This window comes from Camelus ferus, chromosome 13, assembly GCF_009834535.1.
Source record: "Camelus ferus isolate YT-003-E chromosome 13, BCGSAC_Cfer_1.0, whole genome shotgun sequence".
Lineage (NCBI taxonomy): Eukaryota > Metazoa > Chordata > Mammalia > Artiodactyla > Camelidae > Camelus > Camelus ferus.
The window spans coordinates 66,553,997-66,573,805 of NC_045708.1; the positions used below are offsets into that span (position 1 = coordinate 66,553,997).

Consider the following 19,809-nt stretch of genomic DNA (forward strand, 5'->3'; position numbering starts at 1 on the left):
CTTCAATCAACTCTTGATTTTATTTATCCTGTTACCTATTTTTCATAAACTTTTTTTTTCCACTCAGCGGTACCTCAGCCAGAATAGGGGTGGGGGTTAGGGATGGGGGGGGCAACAAACCTCAAACCAGTCAACCTAATTATGTTGTTAGTTGTAGTTAAAAGTTTGCTGAGGGAGGAGATTGAAGCTATTTGTAAAATGAAGTGTGCGTTTGTCTGTGGATTTCAATTATCCAGGCTATTCCTAGTCCCTATTTCTGTGGATTATCAAGAGTTGGATGAATCGAAAACTGTTATTTTGGAGCAAGATTTGATTGCTACCTGTCAGAAATCATAATTTGTGTAAAAAGCATTTATCCCTCCCTGCCTTTCTACCAGGCATTGTACTAGCTGGTAGCAGTGGGGACGTTTGGAAAAAGCAATGTCATAGCAGCCCCCTTACCATGTGCACATTTTCTTAGAAAAAGCAAGTAATGAGCACATGAGTGCCTAACCTGCTACACGATGGGAGGGAAAGTACAAGTATTTTTTTCCTCAATAATTAGATTCAGATTCTTAGGAGTCTGGCCGAAGGCATCTGCAGACGTGTATCGTCTCATCCAGTTATCCCAAAAGGGAAGTTTGAACGTTCAATTTACACAAATGTGTTGACTTAGGTTTTGCAAATGAAGGACTTTCTTTAAACATCGCGGGCTCTGCTCCATGTCAGACCCTGCTCCCTGTCTTCCTTTGCTTGCATTGCAAAGAGGCTCTGCTCCGCCCGTTACTACGTGACCTCAGGCAAGTTGTTCACGTAACCTTAATGGGCTTACCTTCCTTCATCTTTAAAATGGGGGCAACAAAATCTACTCTGCAGGGTTGTTATGGGGAAGAAAAAAAGGTGACTTTGGATGCAAAAAGATTACCGTCAATGTAATGTGCTATACTAATGTAAGGTATGCTTTCATTAATCCAAATGAACCATTGAGGAATCTTTGTCTCATGTTGAAGTCATTGAGCATTTGAATGACTTTGAGCTTTGAATAATTTTGTTGAAGTACCACACAATCTCAAAGACCGGCCAACACTGGTCAACTAACTGAGAAGAAGCTCTGGTTTTGAAGTGAACGCCAAGGTAGCATACAATGCGCTTCTGCTCCAGAAATCCTGCTCAGGGCATCCTACTTTGGAAATAGTCACAAATCATTTGCCACGTTTGCTGAATGACCCTGCCCGCAGCCTTCGGAAAGAACAGATAGGCAGCAGACATAGACGTCATTCATTCACTTAGCGTAGGATGTTACCAATAGCTGTGAACTGTGTCAGAAGAAACCCTCACATTTTTATGTACATTTGCCCTTTTAAGGAATGCACTAAAATTAAGATGTTGCTCAAGTGGGTGGGTTAGTCTTCACAAGTTGCTACCACCCAAAATCTGGTTATTGTTTTTTTCCTTTATAACCGAAGTTTCAGCTTTGCTCAACCCAAGGGACCCCCAACAATGAAAACCCCATGTAATTCTTGTCTAATATTTTGCATCAAATCATCCATGTCCTTTCAACACTTTCGTTGACGTCACTATAAATCTTCTATTGGTTACCCAGTTTTTATATCAAGTGTATACAAATTGCATCAACATTTAATGGAAAGGTTTGGGGTTTTTTTCATTTCTTCCTAAACTTCTATACTTCTAGTGATTCGTAGTGGCAGGTTCGTGCCAAATAACACCAGGTATTGTACTAAACTATACTCCAGGGCATGCTTCCAAATATTTGTGGGTGATTTCTAAAACCTTTCGAGCAGAGGGCCTTAGAGAGGAAAAGGTATCGCATCAGTAGTGTCCCTCCTCGGCTAACTTAGCCAAGTACCTTCCACGGCCCCCCCAGGTCAGTGTATTAAGCAGATGTGGTCTTTGTCCATCTAGTAAGTTGAGTTAGCCCTTTCAACACTCTGCAGTCTTTTTATCACTCAGCTGCCAAGTTCCCTCGGGTAATCAGAGACAGCTTGTCAATTTAATTGCAAAGAAACAGGCTTTCTTGTGACCATTCCAATTTTAGCTGCTACTTTAAATTGTACATGATAGTTCTTCCATGCTGTCTGCCCTTTAAACAGTGTGGATCTCTGCAAGCCTCTTTTTTCTTAATGGTGATGGGAAGAAGAGACAAGGCTGAAAATCTGGCTTGCTGATAGAGCCTCTGTGTTTCCTTAAGTTGCTGCTTTGGGGAAAGAAAGCTTTTCCTTGAGTTCTGTATAAGTTGCCGTTACATCGCCAGTGCTAAATTATTTTTTTTTCTTTTCAATGTTCCACTTTCATGCACATTTTCTTCCTTTCTGGGTGATAGAGGATTCATAGGCCATCTGGATTCTGAAACATCTGGACACTGAATTTCTGCAGAGAAGAATCAGAGGGAAGAGACGATCAGTGGGACTGGGTGTCTCTGGAGAGATTTAAATCAACGGTGATATTTTGGTTGTCTCCCTTTTGGAAAGTGAACACAAAAAGTGAAAAGAAATAACAACACATCACAGGAACCCAGTGTTCCAAGAATACCAAGCATATGTAAGAAGGTAGGACTTCCTGCTATGAATTTAGGTCAGTAACTGTCCAGTTACCGTGTATTAGCTATCTCTCTATTAGAATACCATTTCCGGAATTTCCCCCTATTTTTTCAATTGCCGTGCATTTTGAGGTTTAATTTAGTTAGATATACTGTCTAACAGTGCTTAAATTTGAATAGTGCATCATTTAAGCACACTATTTTTTACCTTAGATTGTATAATTCCGTTCAATAAACTTTTACTACATGTTGCTGTGTTCAGCTTGATAGAAAGACTGGACAGGGCACCACTTGGGTAAAGCAAGAACAGTCACTTTTCTAAAATATACAGAGGAAAATTAGAACAAAGAGAGGAACAGTGACTCCCATGACAGTCATCATTGTACGCTTCTGGACCCAAAAATCCAGAACAAAGATGACAACACATGAGTGAGAGAGGGTCTCATCAGAGCTTTAGAAAGTTCAACTGCCCTCCTACAGGCTCAGCCTTGTCTGTGCATGAGAGAGAGTGTGTGTGTGTGTATTTGCACAGAGATGGGGGCTGCTCTGGAAATGTGCAGGGGACCACCTCTTCTGAGCCATCAATCTCGGTGTCATACCATATATAATATGACTGCACAGTTCAGTACAGTCTAGTCAGGCGTGAGTGCAGTGCTTATTTATCACACTCACCTTTCCTCGCTAACGCAGCCTGGTCCACGGTCTTCCCTGAACTTGAGATGCAGAACCAGAACAAGGGCCAGCTGCCCGGACTGTGCAGTGGCTCACAGCCTCGGGCCCTTAGATCACTCTCCAAGCACCTCCTTTGTCCAGAGGCCCTAGACTTAGCTGTCAGGCAAGTACGAGGAGGTGTTTAGATCCTGTGATTTATTTCTCATGCTACTGCAAAATTTCATTTTTTCTTTCAGTATATTTTCTGGTAAATATTTGGGCTCAATTAATACATGTTCTTTCCTGGGGGGAAAAAAAACTGGAATTACTACATAGTACTTTTTAAGAGGAATGAGTTTGAAGCATCTAACGTTACGCACCTTCATGAGGTTTTCCTGAAGTATGTGATGTGCTGCTGTATATAAAAACAGATTAAACTGTCGCTTTAAGTTGATTTCTAGGAAACCAACAGTAAAATTTTAGTAACTATTCAAAAGAAAAAGAATCCAACTGTAAAATTGTAGTAACTTTTTTTAATTAGGCATACCTACATTTAAACATAATAACTCTCTGAAATAAGGGACCACAGGCATAGTCTCTCGTTTCTGCTAGTTCATCGTGTCCTTAATTTCCTCTAACTGCATCTTGGTGAGCCCCACAATGAAGTACAATATTAGATGTTCACTTGTATGATATCACCCTTGTATGAAGAGAATGAATAAAAAATGAAGTTCTTAGCTATGATCTATTTCAGATTAGCAATTTTCATTTCTAAAACTGTTTATTTTACTTTGTCAGCTTGAAGGTCAATCTGACTTCAAATTGCATATTGCAGAATTTCAACAAAGATACGAGGCCCATCTCTGCTTCCTTTAAAAAAGAAAGGTAAAAAGAAAGCTGTCTTAACTGGGGTATTAGGCAAAGCTTTATAAAATGGACCCGATCACACTGATGTAAGATTTACAAAGACACTTCCCACTTTGAAGTCAAACATCAGGGCCTGGACAGGGTGGCAGGTGGGGTCAGGATTAGCGAGGACTAATTGTGGACAGTGGCCAGGGCAAGCTAAAGAGCATATTCGAAGAAACAAGGCAAGAATGAACAACATCAATCATAATAGCTACCATTTATTTGAGTACTTACCATGTACCAGGGACCACTCTATTCAATTTTTAGATAGATTCTCTCACCACACGTCTACCATAAGTTTTGGTACCATAACAACACTGTTGTTACCACATCTTACAGATGAAGAGGCTGATGGACAGGGAAGTTAAGAATCTTGACTAAGATCACGTAGCAAGTACATGAGGAAGCAAGGATGCAAACCGAGGCAGAAGGACTCCCAAAGCCGTATTCTGAAGGACGAGGCAGTGTGTATGTGCGGTGTGGAGGACCTGATGGAGGCCACAACTCAGCACGCCCAGTTACCAACCCACACTCTGAGAAGACCCAGCCCCTCCTGCGCACACACATGCAGCCTCTTACATGGGCCCCCTTTACTGTCACCCCTGCCCCACCTGACTGTAAGCATCACGTGGACAGAGATCTTGTCTGTTTTGTTCATGACTGTACTGTCAGTCCCTAGCATTTTACCTGTCACGTTGTGACCTTTGGATTAGTATTCATTGACTGAATATTTAATAAATAGATGTAGTGGCTATTGATTGAAATGTGATTTCTTGTGAGCTACCACCCATTCCTTAGGGTGGTTTTACGTAAGACCACAGAGTCTAGTAAAAAAAGACGTGGGATTCAGTCCCCAGTAGCTTCGGTTCTAGTCCTAACACCGCAGCATCCCGGCTCGGAGGCCCTGGACGAGCCCCTAAGCCTCAGGAGTCTCAGTTTTATCATCTAACCAGGAACCCAATAAAAACAACATTTCTAAAGCAAGTTTTTGGTGCCATACAAACTGTCGTTCTTATAGCTGTGGGTTCGTCTATTTGATGATGAAATATCTAAAAAGATAGATACAAATAAGGAAGCCAAATCTTTTCATGTGGATTCTGGGGACAGGAACACAAAACAGGAAGCCACGAATGCTAAGTGACCATCTCACCGAAAAGACCCACTGTCCTCAAACTCGGCCTCAACAGACCTGGCTGCTTTTCTTGTCACCTCCCCCTTGCCAGTACTGGTTCTGAAGCAAACGGCGGCCCGGGCAGACCTCTGGGATTCAAGCACTTCGTAACTGAGTCAGGCCATCAGCCTTCTGCCCCTTAGGATAGGCTGGCTATTAAATCACCTTTCAGTGCACCCCAGTCTTTGTCCAGGCATCTTCGAGCTTTGACTCAAGCAGGCCTTCTCAACGCTCCAGCCCATGCTTCCTGAGGACACTGCCTCCTCTTAGGCCGGCTTGTTCCAGAAGCAGTCTTTTGTCTCCAGTGAAGAAAACAGTTCTGCTTTTTGGCATATTTTCCTTTTCTGAAAGGCCAAGCTCACAAACGATTGCGAGATCAAATTATGGATACACTCTTTCACGTGGAGGGAGCCCAGATTTATTTTTTCTTTGATGGGAATTTTAGTAATGCCCACAAAATTTATAGCTTTCCTAAATCAGTCAGTTACAAAAAAAGGAAGTATGTCTGTATCTGGCAAGCGAATTTAAAAATGGATTCTCATGTTGTAATAATCCCTTTATAAGTGGGATTACTTATTAAAATAATTTTACCATTTTAACCTTACCTTACACCAATTAGTAGTCCATTCGGCCCCAGCTGAAACCCACAGCTTTTAAAATATTCTTTAAAACCAAATTTCACTATAACAAAAACCATGAATAATTCTTTGTTATGAAGTATAATAATAGCTGACATACTTTTTATGATCACAAGCATTGCCAATATAAAAACAGATTTTAAAATTGCAAACACATTTTAAAAAGTGACCTATTCAGGGGTTCTTAACGTGTGATCTATGCATAGAATTTTAAAAGTCTTTGAATTTGGATAGAAATAAAAATTACATTTTTATTTTCATAACCTCTGATTAAAATGCTGTGTTTTCTTCCATTATGAATTCCAGGAACCAACCACAATAGTATTAGCAGTACCTGTGATTTTGTCACCAATAAAAATCACAGACATTTAAAGTTACATTATAATGACTGCCAATATTTTAAAATACCATTTTCACCCATAACTACATCACAATTATGGTAGTTATTAGACAAACTACTAGAACATGTTATTTAATGTGTTAGTAATAAAGAAACATATATTTCTAGATCACAATGTTCTAATATTTTGCTAACCACCTTTCCATACAACTGGTTTCCTTTATAATGCTATGTAATTTTCATTACGCATTTAAAAACTTTATTCTGAGGAGTCTTGATCAAACTGCCAAAGGGATCTTTGGCACCGAAAAGCATTATGAACCCCTGTTTAAAACCCATATTAAATAAGTTAGAGTATGCTTTGGACTGACCTGTATCTGCCCCAAATTCACATTCATATGAAACACCAACCCCCAGTGTGACTGTATTTGCAGAGGAGCTTTTTATGAAAGTAATTGTGGTTAAATGAGGCCAGAAGGGTGGAGAGGTGACCCTATAGCGTTAGCGACCTTCTAAGAAGAGACACCAGAGCTCGTCAGTCTTTCTTCTGTGAGGATACAAGGTGATGGTCAGCTACAAAACAGAAGGAGCGCTCTCACCGGAGCCCGACCACGCTGGCAACCTAGTCTTGGACTTCCACCGTCTAGAACTGTGAGAAAATAATTTTCTGTTGTTTAAGCCACACAGTCTGTGATATTTTGTTACCGCAGCTCAAGCAAACTGATACAAATCAATACTAGATTTTTCCTTTTTGAAAACTTCCTTGCTACTTCCTTTAGTTGCAAACCTGGGTGCTATTGGGGAATTCACTGTGTTGCTTCACCAGGATTCAGGACTGAGAGCCACTTTCAAGCCAAAACTCCTATGAGGTGTTATTTAAATAAATATCACAAGGAAGAACCAACCTATTCGACAACACTAAATAACATTTTAAATATTAGAAGTAGGGGCAATTGCTGCAACAGCTATCAGAGTCTACCTCCACCTGCAGTGTTGTTCTTACAAGCCCTCTGAGATCCACCTCCCTTGTGAGACACTCAACAGCTCCTGCTTTACACAGTGACTTTGCAGGTCCTTGCCGCTCAGGGGCCACCGCAGTCCCCCCAGTTAGGCAGCTGGACGTCCTGGCTGCAGGTAGCTAAATGGTGAAAGGGATTTTTGTTAAGGATCCGTGTTCTTACATCATTACTTACAACCTGCTTCAGGAAACACGCCATACCATTTCTGGTTAACCTTAAAACAATCACGTTAAAATAGAGGACTGTCAGTAGAGCGACTTTATAAACAGCCAAAATTAAGCAGAGCAAGACTGGCAGCATTAATGCTTCAGCAAAGAACCGACTTCCTGCATCTCATCGAGAATTCATGATAGCAAACCGCAGTGTGTTTATTATACATTAATTCAGCACAGCATTCAAAATGAATTTATGCCCCAGCTGAAGGGTGCGATATTGAAACTAAATATTATTTATTATCTTAATATTAGTAACCATACTAAAAAACTTGTGTTAACAATTCAGAGTGTTTAAAAAGCTAAGGATATCATAGCCCTACTTACCAGCCAGCTGCTCTGGCTTTAATTTATGCAAGTGTAGCCTATAGCTAAAAGCTTTGTATATTTGTTTCCCCATGGTATTAGTGCTCAAAAATAGGACACTCTTTCAAGGGCACCTTATAAACACAGAACTATAATTTATTTGGCAAATTAAAGCTCATATAAAATGTGCACACAGAGGTACAGATTAACATATTTAATTTCAATATTACCTGCAAACCTATTTTTTCCCATACACTGTTCTAATTAGTCATATAAAATCGAGTCTGTGTATTATAAGCAATTATTTTAGTGGAAATAGAAACTGGATCTGAACTGAATATACTGTAAAAAGACAACAGTTTTATGGAAATGAATATATCCATTTGTATCTAGAAAACTGTGTTCTAGTTAAATGGCACGACAATGTTGAGCATTCAAATCTGATTGTAGGAAAAGTTGAGACTTTATGATTTAATATAATAATAATACAGAATAATATATAATCTTGATAATATACAAATATTTATATTTTGATGATATTTCCAAATTTCTAAGTCCCTAGTAACCATTACATTCACTTTATGCACTGGAATTTTCTTATTATGAATATTCACTCCCCCTACAGTTGAACATGCAAATTGTTTGTGAACATTTTATTTAACAAATGGTTCTTCTCTTATAAGCCTGTACTAGGAATTATAGCGGTGTAGGTATCAAGTTTACATTGCATTAAAATAGATGCAAATTCACGTTAATAAAGGATTATGCCTGTAAATAAATTGAAGCTATAACTTTAGTAGCAGGATAGTGAGGCTTTCTAGAAGTTGTCATAAACTGACAGAAAGGCTTCACCATTTAAGATTTTTGAAAAGAGCAGCATTCAATTGAAGCCACTTGACCTAACACGGGGCATGTGACTGGAGATGCCCTCAGACTGTAACCTTCTCATTCTCAGGTCTCAGGTCAAATGCAACCTCCCCAGAGAAGTCCTCCCTGAACCCCTGGTCTCAGATGGCTCCCCTGCCCCAGCCCCACCCATCACTCCTACCTCCCCACCTGCTGTGTTTCCTTCGTGGGACCAGTCAAGCATTAGCTCTGCTCCAAGCACCTAGGAGATCAGTTACCATTTTTTTGAACGAATGAGTGAGCAAGCTAATGGGATTTTTCTTTAAAACATTTCTATAAGATAGTTCAGTACTTGGTTGTCAAGAAATCTTAGACTTCTTAAAAGGTTTTTAAGATATTCCCTTTGATTCAAGATTAGCTGTCCATTGTATTCACAAAAACACGGGCTGGAAGAATCATGTCCTTCTCCATCTGTGCAGCTTCCCGAACAGATGAGACTCTGCCTCGTAGGCTTAAATCATCCTGTGAGGAGAGCCCGCAGAACTCCCTGAACGGTGCCCTGTTGTTTTGCAGCTACCCCGGGTAACTCTTCCTGCAAAACACCGCAGATCTCCGCCTCTCCCTTCTACCTCTCTTCTGTGCTAACTTTGCCATTCTCATCGCTCCCAGCCTCCTGGAATGGTTTCCTACTTGGGGGCAATTACAGCAAAGTCTAACCAGCAAAATACACTAAGATTCATCATAGTTACTTATTTTAAACATTGTCAACCTTCAGTCTGTCCAGCCTCTAAAGACTTTCAGAAGAGACAAGTCTACAAATATATTACATTGTAATAAAAAATCAAAAAAGAAAATGTGTCCACCTACCTCTCCTTAATCCTTAGTAGGTGCACTTTTTCCTTTTGGAGTCTCAGGGTAGATAGAAAACAACTTGTCGCCACTCATTAACCAGGACCTGTCCTAACAGCGCGATGCAGGACAAACAGGACCAGCCTCCTGGTCTTTTCCATATCACTCATTATTCTCCATGCCTGGTTCTATTTTTCTTTTTGATTCAAAAAGTCTCTGTAATTCTCAGTCTGAGGATCACACCAACATCCCTGGTTTCCATTATTCCTTCCCCGCCTTTTGTGTTTCTTACTTTATCTTTTTAAAATAGCGTAACGGTAATATTAAATACTACTCACATTCCTGCCTGGCTTTGGTTGAAATCGTCGCACCTCAAAAGCTTGTTTTGCAACTTTGCCATTCATCCTGCTTTCTCTCCTGTCTTTCACATACATTTTAAGCAGAAACTCCCATTACACTGTCCTTGAAATGCTTCATTATTAACTTCTTCCCAGCTAAAGATTTTTAAAGCATTGTTCTATAGGTTTTTTTTCTTATTCTTAGCATTTTGAATGGCTTCCCTTGCTCGTAAGTTCAGAGTCCTCACATGGCCTGTAGCGCCTTGCTCGGTCTGGTCCCTCCTGTCCCCTTCAACCTCATCTCATGTCACCCGTCCCTGGCAAACAAAGTTCCTGCCACTTCAGCTTTGCACTGCCCCGTCCTTGGTCTGAGCCACCCCGCCTGGACTGCTGCCTGAACCTCCAGGCTGGGCTCGCTGATGACACTTGCTCTTTGCCGTCTAACTCAACACAACTGGGTGGAAGTTTTAAAACCCAGGTGAGATGTTATCATTTGTCTACTTAAAAGCCTGCCACAGCTCCCCATTTCCCCCCAAGAAAGAATCAAAGACCTTACGAAGGTCTGCATCATCCCTCTGACTTTCTCTCTTCTTTTGCTCTGACCCCGCCAGCCACCTGCATCTCCTCAAGCGGCCGGCCAGGCTCCTGCCTCGGGGTCTTGGCGCTGACTGAGCTTTCATCTTGGAGCCCTCTTTGCCCGGCTATCCCCATGGACAACCCCTCACCACACTGAACGCTTTTCTTTTTCTTTTTCTTAGCAATTATCACCTTCTAACATTCTGTATAATCTACTCATTTTTTTAGTCTATGATTTATTGTGCATACTCCCCGCTGGAGTGTCAGCTCTATGAGGTCAGGGAATCTATTCACCAATATATCCCAAGTGGCTGAAATATGGTCGCTTCTCAGCTAATTGTGAATGAATGGAGGGGGCTCCTACACAAACTGCAGTTTGCAAGTATTCCCGAGGCTGGTTTAAGGGTACATGAAACAGTGTGTGTGAAAGTGCTTTGTGAGCCAAAGTCCTCTTTAACCAATACCCCGATCTTTATTCCTTCCACAAAAGGCACCAATGGACCAGTGGTGCATTTTTTTTCCTTTAATCTATGTACATATACTCTTAAAACACAGTATTATTTAATATAAGCTTTTAAAATAGTGAACAGTATCACAGTATTGAAAAACAAACATCCTCTACAACATGGAAAGTTCTGTATGTGTGTGAGATTATTGTTACTTGGGAGCAGGGGTGAAGGGACTCTCAAAACAAGTGATGAATTACAGACTTTTGCAGTAACCCCATACCTTAACTCCAGCATGACCCTTAAACATACCTCTTCTGAAAATAAAGTGCTCTATGAAGATAGAAATAAACGCAACTTCCTTCAGGTTGAGGCAAAGACTGAGGAGATAAAGTTCACTTTTCTCAGAGACAGCCTATCTGGTTCGCCATCCCCGTGTGTTCTGAGGGGATTCTGGTGGGATTTATATTCAATTTCTGAAAAACTGCTGAGAGCCCTGGACTCAAAAAAGGACAAACCAGGTCATTTTCTCAGTCTTCTAAATGTTTAATTCCTATGTCTACTTCTCATTTCTAGCTTCAGAGTTGGTGTCAATTATAACTTATTGCTGCTTGTTTCTAAAACATTCGACTATTTTTAGACCAATGAGCGTGCTGAGTATTTCATCTTTATTATCCACATATAATAACGGTTCAGCACTAACTTCAACATTTTCTTGAAGGAAGAATATTCTTTGGTTTCTTTGAAAAGTTTTTCCCTACTCAGTGCTGCTTATTTACCTTAAAAGTAGGTTATGCCTCTCTCTCTTTTAAAAACTTTATTATTTGTTTTTGTAACATTGCCAACTTTTATATAATTTTTGGTCTCCATCAAGATTGTTTAGTTAACTATGATTTCTAAACAAGTTAAGACAGGCTTGTAATAGGTTCATTGTCTTTTAACCCAATAAATCTAGCAAGTAAAATTGAAAGGTTGAGTCAGTGCAGAAGCCATGCTGGGTTATTATTGCCGATCAAAAGTAATCCATTATGATACAGTTCATTGCAAAGTACACTTAACACATTAATGATTAATCCACAGTCCAAAGCTTTTACCAAAAGCCTGCCCTTGACTGCTTTGTTTTCCCAAGTAGTTAGATTCCACAGTCTTGTAAGATTAGTATTTGGCGCCTTGATCAAATTCCCAAAGTTCGGTAATGTCTCTTTTTATTGCCAGTAAATCCAGATGGAAGGGCTTTTAGTGTTGTTATTAAGTGTGAGTTTATTACCAGTATCTATTAAGCCCGCACTGCACGTTGTCCATGTAAGAACTTTCACAATCATACTTGATAAATGAACCACACAAGTCCAGAAGGTTTAAGAACAAAGTGAAGACTCAAGCGTATAAATTAAAACACTGTTGGCGCTTAAAAAGCGTCTTGGACACAGAGTTCTAACTCATATATTAGAGCAGAGTTTCTCATCAATAAAGATTTTTAAACTATAAGCACAAGTTCCCAAAATGGATTTTAACTAAAATTCGTGGAGGAGGAGGACAGAAGTGAAACAAGTCAAAAAAACATTAGCTCCTCGCATGGGAGAAGGGGTGGGGCGTGACTGGGCCTGCAGCAGGGTGCGAAAGGGAGCTGAATTCTAGAGGCAGCCGCTGTTATGGAACATTGCTACACAAGAAATCAGCATCAAGTTAACAGGACCAACTCCTACAGAGTCGCCCAGAAGATAACTTCCACACAAGGGCAGGGTATGTGTTCTCCAACTGTTGATAAAGACCCAAAAAGAGTCATTCTATTCACTTTTCCCAAACTTAACTCACATGCTAAGAAAAGATTACAATCATTAATAGATGGAGAGTTTGAAGTGTTGTATGTCCCCAGCTTTTCCTGGTATTATTTTCCTTGAATGAGTTTGCTTTAAAATCAAGTCGTTCATTTGAAAAGCTAAAATCAGACCCGTCTGGGGCACCGTCTGACGGGCAGTGGGACTGGAGATAAGCCCCGTCTTTCCCTCCACCCCCACAATGTAGCCGGTGAGCTCAGCGGAGAACAGGATAGTGTGGACGGAGGAGGGTCAGGGCGGCACGGGGGTCGGGCTGAGTCCCAGCCTCAGGGAAGGGGCTAGAGAAGAAGGCGGTTTTTAGAACAGCATGTGAAGAGCAGCAGGATGGACCTCAGCCTGCACTCCACCCTTACCTCTGGGCCAAAGCCAAAGCCACAGATATAAGGACACTCTACTGAAGAGCACATACCAAGAACAAAGCCCTGCATTACTGAAGTCTCTGGAGGAAACAGAGCGCACCGGCAGAGCGCTCCGCGACCTAGAGCCGGGGCTGGCACGGGTGCGGGGGACAGACGCCCCCTCTGTCCGGGGTCGAGGAGCTGGCGTGGCTGCGCGGCTACAGCAGCACCTCCGGCGTGGTGGTGTCACAGTCCCCTCCCAGGCCTCGGAGTGCCAGCTGGGAGCAGGCGGTGACATTGGAGTAGAGGAAGTCCACTTCCTTCACCCCATCCCCACCCAAGGGCTTCCTTCAATCATCAGAAAGGATTTACAGCAGGAGTGGAGAGACTTTTGAACTGAAATGTACTTTTTGACTCTTCTTGGGACCCTATTACACACCCTGACTGTGTGACACAGAACATTCACGTTGCATGCCCTCCTTCGCCGCTAACACGTAGCATCCTTGAACGACACCTAACTGAGCATTCAACCTGAAATGTGGAGTCCAAACAGAATCCCCAGTTAAACCAACACACTACTCCCAGAAATTCAGTGCCCCTGGAGTGAGAAAAAGTCTGGTGAACAGAGTAAAGTATTCCCCTCCAAATGTTTCTCCCTCAGTTAGGTATGTAGTATTCCCCCCTTTCTACAAGGGATCTGTCCCAGGACCCCCCACAGCTGCCTGTGACATATACAGGGTGGCTATGCCGGACAAAGGGGCAACTCGCATCCCAGTCCCAGGAGGCACAGAGCAGGAGGAGGCAAGATCTTAGCACATTCCTCAGAAGGGTGTGCAATTTAACATTTATGAATTGTTTGCTTCTGGAATTTCCCATTTCATATTTTCAGATGATGGTTGACCACAGGTAACTGAAGCCACAGAAAGTGAGACCCAACAGGTGAAAATCAAGTAAACAGCCATCTAATGGTCTCTCCTACCCACTGATCCGTGCAAGTTCTTTCCGTCTTCTGTTAAGGAAGCCGAATGCAGCTTCTTACCTGCCTCCGTGAAGCGTTGCGGAGCATGGCTCTGCAGCCAGTCATTTGCTTAAACTACTGTCATCATCAGTTTGGGATGACCGGTTTTTAAACCTAGCTCCATCCTTTGCCTCTCAATTTTCCAGTCTTTGCTGCTTATTGACAGTTTTTAGGTGAGAGATAATTTATCTTTAAAAAAAAAAAAAGTCAAGATCTGTTACTCGCATTTTACCAGCAGGATTCATTCCCAAAGTCCTAGGTCAAAATTGCTCTGGGCAGCTGTAGGTGACCTCTCTGGCCATCACAAGGGTAAAATGAGCCCCCTCCTTTTATTGTAAAGAAACTCAAGACATGACAGTTGAACCAATCCCTCGCCATAAAGTACAAGGGGAGTGACAGAAAGAGTGACAGACAAATTAGAGAGTTCGTTCTGTTTAGCAATTTTGGGTGACAGCACTTAAAATTTTTAGCTCCAGGACTGTTTAGGAATGACAGTATGCAGCTGAGAAAGGCAGCCTACCCATTATAAAAAGGAATTTGTGTGCGAACTTAGAAAAAGCAGCCCTCAAAACCGGAAAAAAATTCTTCACATATGTTATTTAAATAGTAACCCATTAACCTTTTACACAGCCTTCAAATCATCTGTTGCCACATTTCCTTATCAGCCCAATGTTTGAGTCAAGGCTTTCAGACAGATTTTGTTTCACTAACCCTATAGAAATGTCACTAGAAATTGGACCCCGCATACCTCCGTTGTGGTTGTCGTCAACATTGCTGTCATTTTTCCAACCCGTGGATTGTGCTATCGCAAAGGTCAGCTACTGACCAGAAGGCACCAGGACGAAGGCTTCCCTTAGTAAGGTGCTCACCGCAGGTGACAGCAAATGGCACCAAGACTTGCATTGCGCTCATGAGGGACAGTACTCACTTACTGAGTACTGTCATCATCTATCTCTGACATACACAATGGATGCTTATTAATGTGTGTTACTAGAAAGGAGGGTAAAAGAAGGAAAGAAAGGAAGGAAGGAGGGAAGGAAGAAAGCTTCATTATAATTTACAACCTTTATTGAGCATTTACTTTTTGGTTGGTCATTTTAAGAACTTGAAAAACAAATCATTGAACGAGTGGAAATATCCTTTTTTTTTTCCATTGGGATGTATTGAAGCAGGTCTCAAACCTGGCCAGAAACATGCCCAAGTTGCCTTTTGATTTTTGCACTTCCAGCCTTCAGTCATGAATAACTCTGCTGCCAACAACAAAGACTAATAGCTCAGAAGCAAAGAAGCACACAACACCATTTTCCTCACTGCAGAGAAGCTCTGAAAGGGATCCAGTTACCATCAGCTCCTTGCTCCGCCTTTGCTCTGAAGATTTGAAGTCAAGAGGCAAGCCCTCAGGTGTAAACAATAAAGGATTCCTCACAGACGGTTTAAACAGAAGATGAGTACAGAGCGCCAGGCCAGGCCCCACTGTCATCCAAACAGAGACATCAGCTCCAAAGCCGTTCCAAACACTCATTACAAACAGGCTCCAGAATATTTTGTTTGAGCCGGGTTTTTACCTTGTCCGTAGCCCCAAAAGATGATCCGTCCCAGGGCCAGGAGCTTTCAAATAACAGTGAAAATTATTTGATTATCAGAAAGAAGAGAAAAAGGAAATGACCAACCTCTCAATGACGCACACAGAGCCCGAGCAGTGGGACAGGCTGGCCCATCGGGGAACACACGCCACGTTACAGGCTGAAAAACAACAAACCGTTTCGTGTGGTTTTGTGACTAAGCATGAAATTGCAATCAGACTGCCTCCTGGGTCAAATTGTTATGGACATTTTCCCTTCGTTATTTCAGGATTGTTTGTATGCTGGTGCTTCCTATAAGTTCACAAAATTACTGCACTTTATAAGGTACAAAAGGAAATCTATGTCCTTCTCTTTGTATTGTGTTGGGAGGGTGTGGTGGGGAATGTCATTGTTAACTATTAGTGATCGTGGTGGTGTTATTATTTCAAACTTTAAGCTAGTCCTCCACATTCACATCGTTTTCATCCACGAAACAATACAGGCAAACAGTCTTTGGATGTAATTTGTGCATCTCCCTTGGTCCCCAGCCCAGTCTGATTCCAAACTGGTTGCCACTCACCTCCTCACCCACAGCCTGAACGTTCAATTGCTGCTGATTGCTACCCTTAGGAGCTCAATATTGGAGAATGAAACATAATTATCTTAAGAAATGCAAGGGAAAAGTATTTAATACTCATTCAAATTTAACTTTAAAACCCCTTTAGCAGCCCTAGCAAAGCAGTGAACTTGCCGAGGATCACACAGCTAGTAAAGCCACAAAGATCAGCATCCAAAATCAACAGACTCGCCCTCACTACAAATAAGTCGCAAAACGTAACGTTTAAACAGATGCTATTCAGATACATAAACTACAAGGTGCCTTGAAATAAACACAATAAAAAATGTTCACAGTACAGTCAATTCTCATTATTGGTGATAATTATGTTCTATAAAGTTATGGCAAACGCTCAAGGAGCAAATAGTGAACCATTGCTCCCAGGGGAAATGCATGTTTAGTTCCTGCAAGTCTCTGGTCACAACATTTTCACCAACTGATTAATATATAAGCTTGTTTCATGTGTGTTTCTGTTTTAAAGGACCTTATTTAATATATACTGTTGATTCATTAACACAGAACTCACAGCCAACAGCACCGTAACTCATGCCTGAACAAAGCTTATCTAACATATGTATTTTCTCCATAAGGCTAGCACAGCCTTCTTGTACTTAGGGCCATCACATAGCAGTTCAGCGCTCTGCTTGGAGGTAGAATCACGAACAACAAAAAAAATCACAAATATGCAAATATGTGAAAAACATGGCACTAAATAAGCTACAAAAAAGACATATATTTACAATACGAGAAGTAAAACAGCAAGACACAGCCTCACTTTGTTGGAACTGAGTTTGCTGGAACTCAGCTGAGCACATGCATGCGTGTCAAGCAACTCAAATTTTTTTTGCCACTCCACACATTCACAAATGATCATGAAATTACACTGAGTACTGACACTGGAGTCACAAATACAGTTTAGGAAGTAGGTGAATCCAGGAATTCCACAAATATGGAATCTGTGAATAAAGAGGACCAGCTGTATTTACGGAGAAAATTACAAGACCTTATAAAAGGACCTGAAAAAAAAAAAAGACCTAAATGGATGAAGGCAGTTGAAGGATACAAATTCCCAGGTATAAGATAAATAAATACTAGGGATGTCATGTGCAACATGATAGATACAATTAACACTTCTGTATGCCATATGTGAAAGTTGTTAAGAGAGCAAATCCTAAGAGTTCTCATCACAAGAAAAAATATGTATTTTCTATTGCCTTAATTTTGTCTCTTTATGAGATGATGTTCACTGAACTTACAGTGATAATCATTTCATGATGTATGTAAGTCCAATCATTGTGCTGTGCACCTTAAACTTATACAGCACTATATGGTGATTATATCTCAATAAAACTGAAAGAAACAAGAAATGGAAATAAAATATGGTCATAAATTATATTATAATTGTAAAAAATTATCATTATATAAAATTACAAAGATGTCGATTTTATCACAAATTAATTCCAGCAAAATCCCAAGGGGTGTTTTTGAGAAACTTGACAAGCTGATGCTAAAATTCACAGGGAAAAGTAAAGGACCAAGAATCACTAAATAAGTTTGAAAAATAAGGTGCATAGATTTATTCTACCATGTATTAGAACTTAAAATAAAGTTATATTAGTTAAGATAGCATGATTTGGACACAAAGCTAGACAAACAGGACAGGAAAACAGAAAAGACGACAACTGACATAAACCTATATAGAAAAGTTGTTTGTGTCTGAGATTATGTTACAAGCCAGTGAAAAAGGACTAACTATTCAAAAAATGTGGTCAATACTAGTAAGTTATCCAGGTAGAGAAAAATGAACCCCTACTTCACATCATATCAAAAATAAATTGGGACTAAATGAAAGACTCAAATGCAAAAAGCAAATGTTAAAACATTTGAGAAAAAATGGAGACTATACCTTAATGATTTCCAGGTAAGGACAGATCTGCTTAGTAGAAGAGAAAAAAGCACAAATGATAAAAGAAAATATTAATAAATTTGACATTAAATTTTAAAATTTCCGTTCAATGAAAGACACTATATAAAGTTAAAATGCAATCGACAAGACTGGGAGAACGTATTTGCCACACACAAGTAACAAAAAGTTAACATACAATACTTGTATAGAAATCCTCAAAATGCATAGGAAAAAGACAAAGTGCATTAGGAAAATAGACAAAGAATATGAATGTACAAAAGATACTCAACCATATTAGTAACGAGAGAAATGCAAAACTCATTAAATTTCATTTCATGTTCATTTCATTGGCAAAAAAGAGAAAGTCCAGTAATTCCAATTTTTGGTAAAGATGTGAAGGAAAAAGAATTTTTAACACTGCTGATGGAAATTGAATTGACAGAACACTGAAGTCAAAGTTGTGTGTTTCCTTACTCTCTGCCATTCATCTTCTAGGTACAGCCCCCAGGGAACCTTCACATGTGCACAAGGGGACGTGTATAAGAGCGTTCTTTGCAGTTAGATTTGTAACAGCAAATATCTGGTTATTACCTAAGTATTCATCAACAGTAAATTCAATTAATTATGGTTATACTCATATGATAAAATACATATAGAAGCTATAATAATTTATACAATAAAAAGCAGAGAGATATGTAAGAATTCCATTTATATAAAGTTTAAAGCAAAGCAATATTATACACTATTTATTGACACATACATGCAAGATGGCACAAAACATTCACGGCAATGATGAACAAGCAATTTAGGACAGGAGTTTTTTTGGTGGGAGGGAACAGCATTGGGAGGGCTAGTCAATTGTATCCACAACTGAGTATTGTAATTTTTTAATCTGTAGCAAAAACGGTAAAAGGTTAAGAGTTAATACGAGAGAGACTGGGTGAGTGTTTGTTGCAGTCCTCTCGGTAACTTTCTGGGTGCCCAGCATCCTTTAATGTAAATAAAAAATACTGAAGTCTGTTGAAGTTAGAAGGAACTCAATGTCAGTTTAAGTCCTAAATTCAGCACTTGCTGTTAAAATTTAGAGTCTGCTATCAAGTTCTATAAATAAGATAATAGAATGTAAGAATTATACTTAATCCTCTAATTACTCTCAGCTTTAATCAAGCCTTTATTAACATAATGTGTCTAGCTTGGGGTCTTAAAACCTGAGAGGGGATTTAGGGAACTGTAATCAAAACAATGAAAAATAAGTAGGCGTATAAGGAAAGGCAAAGGGAGCTGGGGTGTTTAGATTAGGGACAGAAAGCAAAGGGGAAAATACGTTGCGGAGGATTCACAGTTTGCTCCTTTTATATTGACGTCTGTGCCTCAACTAGCGCCTGATTGAATTAGCTGTTTTAGTTATCTGTTACCACATTAACAATTCACTCTAAAACAGAATGGCTTAAAGCAATAATAATCATTTATTTCGCTCCTGGGTCTGTGATTTGGTAGGACTTCGGTGAGGATGGCTCTTTGCTGCTCCACGTGGCCTCAGCTGCAACAGCTCGCCTGGGGCTGGGTGATCCACTTTCTCAAGGATTCCCTGGCCTGCCAGCAAATGGGTGCTGGCTCTTTATTGGCTGGAGCTGCACCAGGACTGTGGGCCAGGGTGCTCAGTCCTTCTCCTGTGGGGCCTCTCCAGGGTCTTCCTG

The 19,809-nt window shown here is 40.5% G+C and overlaps 2 long non-coding RNA genes across 2 annotated transcripts; one reads left to right on the top strand and one right to left on the bottom strand.

Annotated features, from left to right (window-relative positions):
- Position 1: 1 nt before the first annotated feature.
- On the bottom strand, positions 2-10,575 carry LOC116668133. Its single transcript, XR_004325208.1, has 3 exons — positions 9,496-10,575; positions 3,209-3,490; positions 2-2,367 (listed from the first exon to the last, which is right to left on the bottom strand). It is a non-coding gene; the product is annotated as an uncharacterized LOC116668133 (long non-coding RNA).
- Positions 2,285-5,011, top strand: LOC116668134. The gene is made up of 3 exons (XR_004325209.1): positions 2,285-2,546; positions 3,986-4,072; positions 4,436-5,011. It is a non-coding gene; the product is annotated as an uncharacterized LOC116668134 (long non-coding RNA).
- Positions 10,576-19,809: the final 9,234 nt, after the last annotated feature.